Raw genomic sequence first — 12,124 nt, 5'->3', positions numbered from 1 at the left:
GTGTGTAACTGGAGGCATAATCTAAACTTTGAGACCTTTGCTACTGTGAGTGATACCTGAACATCAACTGTGACTCATTTTTCTTGTACCTGATCAAGTTTGAAAAATGCACAGTTAGAGAAAACATAATTTCTGCTGTCAGCTGGCTCTGCTGTGACCTGCCATGGCTTGCGCTTTTAAAACCCAGAGCAAACCCTTTTACCAATAAAAAAAGGCAGCATAGACAATGTGTCAATGCAGTAACAAGATAGTGCAGAATATCAGGAAAGGAAAGAAGTGGGGAGAATATTTTTTGCTTTTTTTTTCTCTATTGTTGCCTTATAGATTGACTAGAAGTTGATTGATACCCTGTAGGGCAGGGCTGCCTCACCTCTGCCTGCTTGCCTGCAGCTCCCAAGGAGAGCGCTGCAGTGCAGCAGCAGTTTGAACGTGCCTTGGCTTTTGCAAAGGGCATTAAAAGATTGAGGAGGGATTGAAGGGCTGGAGAGTTTCTGACTTATGCCATCTCTGTGTCCTAGAGAGGGTCAGAATGCTCACAGGTCAGTGCAGGCTGGACTTCAGTTTACATGACTTGTAGCCAAAGTGGGCTTTGGTCAGGTGATCTGGCCCACATGTTTAATGATGCAGCCATGTGCTTCTGCAGTAACCTTCCTCTTAAAGTTTCCCAAAACCAAATTGCATTGATTGCATTACTGCACCAGTAATCACTAGCTGTGCTGCATGTTACTGAATCCTAACACACTTCCCACTTATTCCTAACAGCAAAAAAGTTCTTGAAGACACAAGTTCTATTTGTTGTCGTCGTCGTTGTTGTTTGCATTTTTCACTCTTGGACATTGTTTTGTGTATGTGATGGCCCTTACCAGTAACAAGACCTACTCCTTTCCCATGGACTAGCCTGCAACTTCACATTGGCTGGCTGAGGTGCATAGCAGAAATACCTGAGCAGATCACAAACTAGCTGCCTCTCCCTTTTTTGAGGCTCTCAGTAAGGGAAAGGAACACATGGTTTACAGTTGGCAAATTCCAAGGCAGCTTTGACATTTGTCAGCGTACAATATCCCCAACCCCTTCATAGCTGTGCTGTGATCTTTCCTGGGTTTTGGGACAAGTGAGCTTGCTGTGCAGACATTAGCAGTAGTTTCTGAATGAGCGGAAGGGGTTCTGTCTCAGTGAGAAGAATGTTGACTGGGTCCTGTTCAGTTTTTCAGGAGTGTCTGAAATTTGAGAGCTAACTGTGTAAAAATAAGTGATTTTTGGATTGTTTGTGTTTGCCTCATCTGGATTTGAAGCTGAATGGAACAGGAATATCGGAATTATGGGCAGACTCTGATAATGACAAACTACTTTGTCATCAGGAACCGTGATGAGGCTGCCTAGTGAAGTGCTGTTATAATACTCTTGAAAACATAAAAACAAGCAGTGTTAGCAATCTGTATCATCAAAGCGGAAGCATTTTTTAGAGAGAGGATTCTCACATTCTTAGAGGCACTTAAAATAATTGTTTACATCGTCATCTGGTAATTCAGAGAATGATGAGGCTGAAAAGGGTTGGGTGATCTGTAGCACAAAAGTAAATCCAGTTTGATAATGTATTCAAATGTACTGGTTGTTTTTCCTTTACAGTTTGGTTTTGATCTTTTTCAGCAAGGACTACCAAAATGCAGCTGTGCATCACAATTTGGGTGCTCAGTTCCAAAGCTCATGTACAGGATATTCTCAGTCATGGTGGACAGGAGTGCAACTTCTGAATACATATATACCAGTGAAAAGTGGTCTACAAAATAGGATCTTTTATTTGGATTTTCCATGCCCTTCTGCCACTTCTCTAAACTTCCTGAGTGGAGGTATATTTCTTTACTCTCTTTGGTATGTGAGCGGCTTCTGGGGTGAATACTAACTGACCATTGCTTTTGGGAGTGAGTCTGGCCTAGAATCCAAAGCTGCCAATTGACAAGAGCATGTATTTTATAGGCATGTAACAAAACACCTGCCTGCTGCACTGAATGTGGTGGCTTTGCTGCCTATAATTTTTCTTATGGAAAATCTTTGGAGTTTAGTTCTACCACTGACCTATTTTCTCTTGGTTTTCCTCAGATTATTAACTTTCTTGCCAAGATTTGCCAAGCCTTGCACATTTAGCATTAGATGTGCAATTGACTCCTATGCCAGAGTTTTACACGGCTTGCAGTGAATGTGGCAGCTTTTATCAGCCCTGCTTTCATCACTTATGTGGATGAAAGCCCTGCTGGCTTCCAGGCTTCCTGCTTCTCACGCAATACTCTTACTTCCACACCAAAAGTGCCAGGTATTTTACCTGGCACGTGAAGCCCTGTAGCAATGGGCCCATTTATGGGCTCACTGTGTGCAAGATGCAGTGTGATCTGTTGATCAGGCAGGTCTGGTGCATTTGGGTTCTGACAGGGAGGGGGTCCAGCACTGAGCTGAAACTCTGGGGGCTGTGTTATCCTTGCCTTGTACTCAGGAAAGAGGGAGAAAAACCAAAACCCATGGCTGGATTGTCTTACTACTTCTGTGCTGATGGGAATATTGGAATATATAAAGATGTGTGTATGTATAGAGTATATAATGGAGTTCTAATCCTTTTGATTTTCTTGCTTTTTCAATAGCATCTGGCACATGCCCTTCCTTCCAGGAGGGCACCACATGCAATCCCTACAGGGATGGCCTTGGAAGTGCTGTCTGGAAGGACATTGCTGCTGGGGGCTTTAGCACTGGCCCTGCTCTCCTGGCATGCCGGATCTTTCTTTACAACTATAGGTGGCAGGAGACCTAATACTGGGATGTTGCTTGGGTACATAGCTTATCATCTTCAGCAGAAAAGACATAGCAGAGAAAATAATGAAATGCGGTGTAAAATAGGTACGTTCCTAAACAGGAAAAACAAAACGCAATAATCCAAAGAAAGCCTTTAGAAATTAATGAATGTGTAAGGTAACTTGTGATTTCCACACTGGTATTCTTTATCCAGAGCCATCTAATTAATCTTTATTTTTGCAGGCATTTGCAGGTGTTTTCTTTTATAATTATCAATCTGAAAAGATGAGCAATTGTAGTAACTTAAAGGAAATTCAATTAGTGCTGGTTAAACAAAAGTAGAAATGGTTTTGCTACAAAATTTAATTAATGGATCTGCTACTGGATTTATAGAGGCATATAGAAACGCATTTTTATAGTATCCTTTTGAGAAATTATAATAGACACTATGTTTTTCCTAGCTCTTAGAAATAACTCTTCTGTCTTATATTCCACTGGGTAACTGTGTGCTCTGAGTACTGAATTTTTAATGTCAATCACTAGCTTATAGAAAACAATTTCTGCCTTACTGGCATTAATACTTGTAAAGTATTAGGTACACAACCACACTTTCTGTTCTTATGTAGATATTCTGTGTCAGGGCTTTGTTTTCAGAAACAATATATTTGCTATAGAAAAAGTTTTAATTAGGAAGTATTAATTAATAGCCTTCTTCCATTAATTTGAAAACCTTTTTCTAGAAAATCTGTGTGCATTTCAGTCACATAAATAGATGCATAGCAGCATAAACACACTTGAATTAGCCTTAACTTGAATGCTGCAAAGAGTTTTGCTTGTATAATTTATCTTTCCTAAAAGCTATAAACTGCGTGTAATTGTGATGCTGAGGGATGCTGTGCCATTCAATAGGGTGCATACAGAGCACTAGGAAAGAGAGCACTCGCTCTTCTGGCTGAGTTCCTGGTCAGTTTGCGCATTCTCTCTATTGAAACTTCCCCTGAAGTTTTTGGTACAATACAGTGTTAAATCATGTGCAATGTGTTCCACATCTCGCCAGAAATGGCCACAGTTTAACAAAGATTTGAGAGTGTTATAATTATGTATACATAAAATCTTATTTTAAAAATGTGTTTAATGTCTTGAGTCTTCTGAAGTGTTAGTATGAATTAATGCTGCAGTAGAGACAGTAATCAAATTTTGCTGTCATCTGAATGGTGCAAAATGTAGATGCAAAGCACAGTTCCGGTATATTTCAATCAGAAGTTATTTTGGACTATTTGATGTGCTTGCAATTAGGTGCCACTTGCTGAGGGATGAGCTTTAGTGATAAGTAGCTAGGCTTGTTAGTTTTATAACTGAAAGTAAGTATGACTAACATTAGGCAAAGGGAGTCTTTTTTGATGTAGGCTGACTGGCCTTTCTTGCAGTGGCCCTTCATGCCAGCGTATCATCCTTCTGCCTTCCTCTCCTCCTGAGCAAACTCTTGATTGCCTGTTGGGGATCGGGTGAAGCTACCTTGATGTATGTCTGGATAGCCTCCAATGGCCATCTGGTGCTGCTTAGCTGTACCTTCTGGCCCAGAAATGAGATAATGCAGGGAAGGAGCCAACAAGTTCTCATGGCTGCTGGTCTCTGGCTTGGATGCATAACAAAGAGCTCCTGGAGTAAGGGAGGTAAATGAAATGGAAATGCTATTCAGAGTTTTTGTGACTCATTCCCTTAACCAGCTTCTTGGAAGAAATAGTTTCTGAATGGCTGTGTTCCTGTTGTTCTTTTGTTTTTTGGTTTGTGGGGTTTTTTTTTTGAGGAGACTGGACTTGGCAAAGTCAGAATGCACAATAGCTCCGAGTGGCATCTTTAGATTTTTGTTGAGATTGGGAACCTGACAAACACAACTTAATTCCTTGCCCTTGTGCAATGCTGAACTGGCATTTGCCAACTAGGATAGCCCACCAGACTGGAGTCAAATTAGGAGCACATGCTAATGGTTGTTTTAGTCTTTCTAATCCTAGAAATTGGGAGGGAAACTGCATATGTTGTCTACATGACATAGATGTGACTATTCCTGTTTCTTTGCATGATGGGCTTCTCCATGCAGGTTTTTCTCTTCTTCAAGTATCTTTGATTATTAAGTAGTAATAGACATTTTACTCAAATCAGAGGTGTCTATTGATGAGACTGAAGTTTCTTTCATACTGGTAGATGAGTGTAACTCATATAAAGTTGATCAGGAATTGTATGTATGTGGAATCCAGCCCTAAAGTAATAAGGATAGTACCTCTAATTTTTGTTCCTGAGTGTATACCTGACACTCTTGCACTTGTTGTGGGGCAACAAACACCTTTTTAATGAGTTTTTCTGCTAGATTTCTTAAGTGACATTGTAAATTCATTGACTATGCTGATGATTATGATAACCAGTGTTACTGTGTAGTAACAATATTTTTATCATGTTTTCTGGACTTTCCTTTTCTTCTAATATGTCAAAATATTTAAGAAAGCAGCTGTGAATTTTCTTTTTGTTGATCTGGTGCACTTATTCTGGGAGTGGATGCATTAGCCAAATGAAAATTATTCCTCTCAGGTCACATGTCTGCCTGAGCAGACAGGCAGATGAGGATGACAGTCATGACACAGAAAAGGAAAAGCTCAAGTGAAGACTAAAATACTATGGCCTATGTTACAGATGCAGGCAGACCAACTGACTCCTAACAGTCCCTTCTAGTTCTAAAACTCTGTGAAAGCACAGGAAAGAGGAGTGGGGAAACTGAGGAGGCCAGGAGATGAACTAAAGGGAAAGGTAGGACTGTGGTAGACATGGAAAAACTCTCTTGCTCTGTTTTCAGTTTGCAAGCTCCTGATTTTGTTTTTTTTTGTATGACATCTGTGGTTCAAGAGTCACATTAATGCCAGGTATACTGGGGAAAGTCATTGCCTTTTCAAGTAAGTGACAAGAGGAATAGTTTCCAAATTTTGCATTTTAAAGGGAAAAAGCATTTAAGCATTAACAGTGGTTGCTGAGAAACAGCTTCAAACCAAGCTTTCCCTAGGTATTTCTATTTTCTTATTCACAAAATAAGTAAAAAGCCCCATGCCATCTCAAGTAATGTATCCCAAAAGCTGTCATACTATCAATGTAAAATGCGGTTTAACTCTTAAGGGATTTGCTTAAATAAATAATAATTTAAAAAAACCCAAAACAAACAATAAACCCCAACAAACAACCCAACAACAAAAAGCTCCCAAACTTAATACTGCCAGTTGTTGAGCTGAAGTGATGGGCCTGCTTGCTTAGAGAAGCAGGAGTTGAGATGCAAATATAAACCAGGGGATTGGCAGACACAGGTCTCCAATATTCTGAACTGGTGATATTAAACTCTTTTGTTGTGGAAGGAGGAGATGATCTGATGGCTATTAACAACTTGTTTTAGTTTTTGAGGGAGCAAAGGTATTTCTCCACCCTTCTTTTTTTTGTACTGTGTCAATGTTGATTGCTTTGTTAGTATATGGAGGAAAAAAGGACAAGTGCAATGTACCTGCTGGAGAACCTGCTTATCTCAGTTTTCTTTCTCTGCGTTGCTTAAGCTGAGAAATCTGTCTTTGTAATATTTTCAGTCTTTGTTGCCTTGGCAGCCCAGATTCCAATCTGATCTTTCTTCTGGCAGTGTGTGGTGTTGCAAACTAACCGTGGGAGGGCCACATGCGATCTGCAGAGTTCTGTGATGTGCCCTGTGGCCCTCTGTCTTTTTATAAAGAGATATGGCCCTCAGAGACTACAGGTCCCAGCAAGCAGTGCTCCATTTTGATCTGATAAGAAAAAATCTAGATGTGCATTGCATGTTAGGGCGCGCTAGCTACATGAGCCACACCTCGACATTCAAGATAAAGGTGGCTAAAGACTGCTCCAACAGTTCCAGCCACAGGCTGGATTTTTAATTTTCCTCTGCTACCTCTCAGTTTAAGGAATTGTCTTTTTGTTTCCTATCCAGTATTGCAGTGGGATTCTGGTATATGGCATGATAGTTCATAATTTTGAATAACTCTGCTTTTGGTTGCTAGGTTCTCCCAGATGCTTCTTTTACTTCCTCTAAGATGGCTGCCCTCATATGCTGTGCAGGAATGGGCAAAACTTTTGGAAGTGGCTGATTGCTTCAAGAAAGGGTGTTGTTGCAAGACATCCAGCCCAGTTTTCACTTGCCAAAGAGACCTGGCTCTTTCAGACAAGCTTTGGCTAAGCAGTCTGAAATTTGGGGTGGTTTATCTGATATGATTTTTTTTAAGTTTGTCCAATATGGGTAGAGACTCTATCCTACTTTGACATGGACAGCTGAGGAAGGAGCTTTGACACACCTTTGCTCTGAAATGCCTTCAGATTAAAAGTGCAAAAGCTGACTCTGCTTGGATGCAGTTCAGGATGGGAGCAACCCCTTTCTCCCAGTCTTAGGCTAGATACCTTATAAGATGATTTGCATGTAGCTTTTCCATAGCAATACCTTTGAGTCCTTGTCTTCAGCTGGGTCTGCATCAGAACAAGCGAAGGCATGACCAAGAGTTCCTCTGGAGTTTCATTGCATTTCAGATGTTTCTTAGGGAGTGTGTAAACTCTGGGGAACTCTGAGATTGTAGGTAACTTCAGTGTTTCTGGTATCTGTTGTAAAATATGAACCCAAGATATGAAGTGCCCTGAATTCTCTCATCTTTATTTCTTGCTTTGTAGTCTTGTTCAAAGAAAGTTCAGTGGAGTGAAGAGCTTTTTTCATCATCTTTTAAAAAACAGGTAAATAGTGCTTATCACCACACGAATGGCTGTATGGGGTTCACCAAAAGGCCAGTTTAGCCCAGTATTCAATCTCAGTCCATGGTCAATAATGGACTTGTAGGGAAAGAGTAGAAATGACATTATGTGTGTCCCAGGTGGCCAAGAAGGCCAACAGCATCCTGGCTTGTATCAGAAATAGTGTGGCCAGCAGGACTAGGGAAGTGATTGTCGCCCTGTGCACTCCGCACTGATGAGGCTGCACCTCAAATATTGTGTTCAGTTTTGGGCCCCTCACTACAAGACAGACACTGAGGTGCTGGACCGTGTCCAAAGAAAGGCTACGAAGCTGTTGAAGGGTCTGAGCACAAGTCTTCTGAGGAGCAGCTGAGGGAACTAGGGTTGTTTAGCCTGGAGAAAAGGAAGCTGAGGGCAGACCTTATCACTCTCTACAACTACCTGAAAGGAAGTGGCCAAGTGGGTGTTGGTCTCTTCTCCCAAGTAACCAGTGATAGGATGAGAGGAAATGGCCTCAAATTGCTCCGGGGAGGTTTAGATCGAATATTAGGAAAAATTTCTTCACTGAAAGGTTTATCAATCATTGGAACAGGCTGCCCAGGGAAGTGTTTGAGTCACCATCCCTGGAGGTATTTAAAAGACGTGTAGATGCAGTGCTTATGGACATGGTTTAGTGGTTGGACTTGGCAGTGCTAGGTTAACAGTTGGACTTGATGATCTTTAAGGTCTTTTCCAACCAAAATGATTTTATGATTCTAAAAGAGTGTCACATTGGAGCGCTCTCCTGCTTAGGAGCTTGGGCTTCCTGTTAGCAGTTGCTTTGGGATCATGGTTATGCTTCAGTTCCTACTGTCATATTCTGTCATCCTGCATCCTATGTGTGCACTTCTGCACGTTTAACATAAAAAAATAACATTACTACTTGTTCTTTGTGTAGCTGTATAGTATGGGTACTACATGAAAAGCTGCATGAAGGCAAATCAATACTTTTACTCCTTCTTGCTTGCTGTTTTATATATTTTGAAACTTGGAGATAATTCTCAAGGCTGTAGTTTGGTCATGTATTAGCTCTATTTATAATTCTTATTGAACCCTGAGATCTGGCTTTTATCTCAACCTGATAAATAATGGAACCTTTGGCTATTAGAGTGAGGATAAATACCTAAATAAAGAGCAGCAGTTAATGAATAAGTACCTGGTCAACAGAGATGCAATAAATAAAGATGCCTGTCAAACACTCAGCACCATAAAAGTAAGCACGTTTGGCCTGATCCAGCATCTGAAGAATTTCCACTGATTCCAAAGGGGTGCCTTGTTAGCCTGCGTAATACAAATTCTTATCTCTGTATCCTTTTTTTTTCCCTTTCACTTTTCCTTTTTTAAGCACAGCTGTGATATTTGATTTGATTCCCTTCTGCAACACTGTTTTTTTGTAGAAACAGTTTCATGGAGAGGAGTGACATCACAGTATGCTAGGAACAGCCTGTTGGGTAAAGGCAAGATAAAAAGATTATTCCAGTGCTTTTGAGGGAATAGCCTATTGAAACATGGGTTTATCCAGAGGAATACTATAGTAAGGAAAGTCAAAAACTATCTGATACAGACTTTGAGAAGTCTCACCAATCCTCTGTTCTTGTTATAGCGCATACTTCTTTTGCTTCCACTTCAAGGCATATTGTTTGGTTGATTTTTTTTTTTTTTTAAACCAGAGCAAGTCTTAATGAATTTATACCTGCAAGTAAACCTATCAAACTGCTGCACTGACAAATCTATCACGGGATTTCTGTCCAAGCCCAATTTTATTCTGACTTTCTGGCAGACATGAGTCTTTTCCTCCTAAGGCGCTTCAACTGTGCTGTCTTTTCTACTCCTGGATATTCTCTTGCTTTCTTTGACTCCACCTCAAATATGCCTGCATCTTAGGACCTGGTTATCTTACTGTTGTCCCCTGATGCAATTACAGCATGATTAAAATATGCAGTATGGCTGGGACCTTGATTCATGTTCTAACAAGAATATAACCTTAGACATATAGCCCAGTTAGTGTTGTAACGATGTCACGGAACAACCCTGCTCATCCTCGTAGCATGGGGTGTGGCTTTAAGTGCTTTTCCTTGGCACATGTCTAGTCACACCACTTGCTATTGTTGCATTTCAAATGTCATTATCCCAGGTGCCTAGATCAGCCCCAGGGATGAACTTACAAATAACCCTACATGTAGCCTTTCCAGCATTTTGCTGCTGTCTGCATCTCTAAAGGAGTAGTAGTATGCATTTTTTAGTTTCACCTTATTTTTCAAAACATTAAGTACTTGCGGAGTTACAAATTATTCCAAAAAACCACATACAGTTATTTGTTATATATTTTAATTCTGGGACCCTGAGCTAACCAGTGGTTTTCAAGAAGGACTTTTTCCTTAAGAACAGGCAGTTCTTAAGAACAGGCACTAACTAAGCACTCATAATTTCTTAATTTGTTCACTTTTGGCCCTTTAGTGGGAAATGTCCAATACTATCCTCTGTCAGAGACAAGATCCTGGACCAGATGAACCACTGGTTTGTCTCAGTTCCACACATGCTTAAGTTATGACCCCTGAGACCATTTTAGAAGCTATTTCAACTACAGAAACATTAAAAAAACCCCAACAAAAACCCAACAACCCCCCCACACACACACACACCCCTCCCCAAAACCCAAAACAAAACCCAACTCCCCCCCAAAAAACCCCAAACACACACACACAAAGAAAAAACCTGGCCTATGTTCCTCCATTACAACATTTTGTGTTGAGCCTGTGGCAGATGGGATAGGAGGAAAAAAGCTATTTTCATTAAGCCCTTTTACTTTAACATCCTGGCTCTTCACTTATACCCTTATTTAGCTATAAAAAAAAAAGGGGGGAGATGGCATAAAGAAGAATGACAGATAAAAACAGGTCAGTGCCTCCAACTGGGAGACTTATCCTGTCACTGAATCTATCATGGAAAAAACTCACTGCACTCCAGATGCCCCTGTGGAGGAGGAATGTTTCCTCATGACACTTTTCAATGTGTTGCATTGCAACAGTGCTGTCTTCCTACGAAGCATTGCCACATGCAGCTATAACCATTAGGTCATGTATACTTGAGAGATTCCCTGTGCCCTGTAGTCACAGCTAACAGTGACAGCAGTGCCCATCAAATAAACACTTCCTTGTATGGTATGTGTTTAAAAGCCTTGTCATTCTTCAGGAATCTATCAAGTTCAGGACAAATATGGATGCTATGTGGCATGGAAAAAAATACATATTTCTGATCATTGTAGGGCTTCTTTATTTTACGGAAATAGCCTCCATAGAAAGTGGAATGGGATTTCTCACTCAGAATATGACAGATGTTGATAGTGATGTCCCTAACAAAGCCTTCTGTGGGTTTGTTTAGAGTTTTAATGTCCTTTGGCTTTTCTCTATAGTTCTGCTCATTCCTGTGCCTATGCTCTGCCATATCAGCCTTTGCAACCTGGAGACCTTTCAGCTGTATGCTCTAGGAGACAAGAGAAGGAAAACTTTCATAGAAGCACTGGTCAGAACAGTGGGCTCTTCCATCCCTTCTGGAGCCAATTTCCATGTTTTCCTTGAATAATTTGTCTGACTTGAAGACAGTCTTCATTTTTGACAAACCTGAAATGTTCTGCGGAAAACAGACATTCTCAAGAAGTTGTGCTTAGTCCATAATCCATTTTCCAATCAAAATGACCTTTTACAGAAAGATTTTTTTTTTTTTTGAGTCTGAATTCTATTCACATGTTTGTTTCTTGGCTGGGATGTTTTTCTGTTGGTTTAGTGAGCTGAATCAGCTCTTCCAGGAATCGAATGAATACCACAGCAGGCACAAAGGGAGTAAGACTGTATGGATAGAGCAGGAAAGAGAGGCGATAAGTTTTAAGTTCTTCTATTCTTTCTTTCTAGCAAGGGTGCTTAAATGGATAACCTTTTTTTTTTTTTACACTTTTTCTTTGTCCTTTGTATACTATTTAGCCAAGGAATTGTGCTTGGTCTCAAGAGGGGCTTGTCAGCACTTTCATTGACTTCAGTGTAATAGATTGAGATCACCTAAAAGGTGACACTTTAATGGGTACAGTAATGCAAGATATTTTTCTTCTATGAAGTTTCTATAACTGTTTTCAGTATATTATTCGTAAGCAGGTATATTATTCAAGTCTTAGTGTTAGTTTCGGAATCACAACATGACTTAGCAAAATAATCCTACAGTTTTGAGAAACAAACTTTAAGACAAGACCATCATAGACTTCACTTACATTCTCTGCATCATCTCAGCACAGTCAGCCGTCCTCAAACTTTTTATTTTATTTTAAGATTTTGGATGTTTCTCGTCTCTAAACACCTTCCAGTGTATGCTGACCAATGTGACTGCCATCGTTTTTGTGCTGAAGCCAGACTATACACTGACACAATTTTTGCTGTAAGACAGACTGCATCGTGCCCATTCAGTATCAGACCTGGAGGTGCCTGAGGGGGCTCAGAGCTGCTGCAGGGCAAGAACTGGCTGAGAGGCAGCAAAGTGGAGCAGTGAA

This window comes from Balearica regulorum, chromosome 6, assembly GCF_011004875.1.
Source record: "Balearica regulorum gibbericeps isolate bBalReg1 chromosome 6, bBalReg1.pri, whole genome shotgun sequence".
In the NCBI taxonomy this organism is placed as follows: domain Eukaryota; kingdom Metazoa; phylum Chordata; class Aves; order Gruiformes; family Gruidae; genus Balearica; species Balearica regulorum.
This window is presented reverse-complemented; position numbering follows the sequence as displayed.